Consider the following 2527-nt stretch of genomic DNA (forward strand, 5'->3'; position numbering starts at 1 on the left):
GTTAGCAGAGATTTCCATTTTGTCAAGCACAAACTTTCACTTTTACAGTATATGTAGTCCACATATACTGACCCTGTTGACTAAAACACAAACACTAATGCTACCATGCTAATGCTAATATGTCAAGAACATCAACTTGCATCCTAGTGGTACTTGTATCTGTATGTAGAACCTTAAATTGCATAGTGAACAAACTCTAATGCTACTATGCTATGATAATTTGTCAAGCACTTGTGTTTTTATGGTATTTGTAGTCCTCATGTAGAACCTTGTTAACTAGCACAGTTGACTAAAACACAAACTAATGCTACTATGCTAATGTCAAAAACATCAGCTTGCGCCCTTGTGGTATTTATAGTCTTTATGTAGAACATTAACAAATTGCATAGCAAAAATAAACACTGATGCTACCATGCAAATGCTAATTTGTCAAGCATGTAAACGATTTTACGGTATTTGTAGTCCTCATGTAGAACCCTTTTAACTTTAACAGTTGACTTATGCTGCCTTCATGTGATATGGGAAAGATGATGCTTTCCACTTGTGAAGTGGAAATTACCAGTGTGTCGTATTCAGGTGCTTTTGTTGTCGTAGTGAAGAGAAACATGGCGAACTCGGAATTTGTCCTCACATGCTACTTAGGTAAAAGTTTTAAAACGGTTATAAACTCCCTAATGCATCTGCTACAGGATGCATCAAAACGCAAACGGTAAATTATAGGCTGTATCTTATTGATCATGAATAGTAGAGTTGTTTTAAAGACAATACTTACTAATGGTTATTTTAGCTAGCCTATATATACGTTTTTATATAAGCCTATATATAGTATATATATTTTATATAGCCTATATAAGTTTTTTACTTTTAACATCATGCAATGTTTACCATTCATTATGGTTTCGTTACTGTCCGCCATGTTGAAAGGTCAAAGTTTATCCCATCTCGGCAACTCGGGTATCATAAAAATTTTCGAGCATTCCAGTGGAAATTACAACGTGAGTGGGTGTTCATGTGCAATTTCGATGTCGGATTTTGGTATTTACCATAATTACGATAGCACATGAAGGCAGCATAAAACACAAACACTGATGCTACTATGCTAATGCTACGAGAACACCAACTTGCGCTCTTTTGGATTGTGTATGAAGAACCTTAAATTGCATAGTGAACAAATAAACTAATGGTACTATGCTAATGCTACGCCAAACACAAACTTGCAACCTTGTGGTATTTGTAGTCCTTATGTAGAACCTTGTTAAGTAACATAGTTGACTAAAACATAAACATTAATGCTACTAAGCTAAAGCTAATTTGTTATGCAAATAAACTAGTATTTTTACGTAATTTGTGGTATAACCTTGTTAGCAGAGGTTGCCATGTTTTTAAGCACATAAACTTGAGTTTTTATGGTATTTGTAGTCCTCATGTAAAACCTTGTTAACTTGCACAGTTGACTAAAACACAAACATTATTGCTACTATGCTAATGCTAATATGTCAAGAACATCAACTTGTATCCTTGTGGTATTTGTAGCTGTATGTACAACCTTAAATTGCATAGTGAACAAACTCTAATGCCACTATGCTAAAGTTAATTTGTCAAGCACTTGTGTTTTTATGGTATTTGTAGTCCTCATGTAGAACCCTGTTAACTAGCACAGTTGACTAAAACACAAAAAAATAATGCTATTATGTTAATACTACTTTGTCAAGAATATAAACTTGCACCCCTGTGGTATTTGTAGTCCTCATGTGAAACATTAACTTGCATATTAAACTAATAAATACTAATGCTACTATACTAATGCTAATTTGTCAAGCACAAACTTGTTTTACTGTATTTGTAGTCCTCATGTAGAACCTTAACTAGCACAGACTAACGGTTACAATTTTTTCATACACAACCTTTTTTGTAGTCCTGATTTAAAGCCCTATTAACAGCTTGCACATGGACTAATCAAACACAAACGTTAATGCTACTGTGCTAATGCTACTTTGTAAAGCCCAAACGTGCATCCTTGTGGTATTTGTACCTTGAACCTTGGTTTTTACGGTATTTGTAGCCCTCAAGTAGAACCTTGTTAATTTGCAGTTAACTAAAACACAAACACTATTGCTACTTGCATCCTTGTGGTAATTGTAGTTGTATGTAGAACCTTAAATTGCATTGTGAACAAACTCTAATGCCATTATGCTCATGCTAATTTATCAAGCACAAACTTGTTTTTATTGTATTTGTAGTCCTCATGTAGAACCTTGTTAACTTGCACAGTTGACAAAAACACAAACACTAATGCTACTATGCTAAAGTTAATATGTCAAGAACATCAACTTGCATTGTTGCAATATATTCGTGGTGCAACCTTGTTAGAAGAGGTTGCCATTTTTTCATAAACAATATTTGTAGTCCTGATTTAAAGCCCAAACGTGCATCCTTGTGGTATTTGTAGTCCTCAAGTAGAACCTTGTTAGTAAATTCCACAGTGGACTTAACTAAATACTAATGCAACTATGGCTAGTGCCTATTT

Source organism: Garra rufa, chromosome 7 (genome assembly GCF_049309525.1).
Source record: "Garra rufa chromosome 7, GarRuf1.0, whole genome shotgun sequence".
Taxonomy (NCBI): Eukaryota; Metazoa; Chordata; class Actinopteri; order Cypriniformes; family Cyprinidae; genus Garra; species Garra rufa.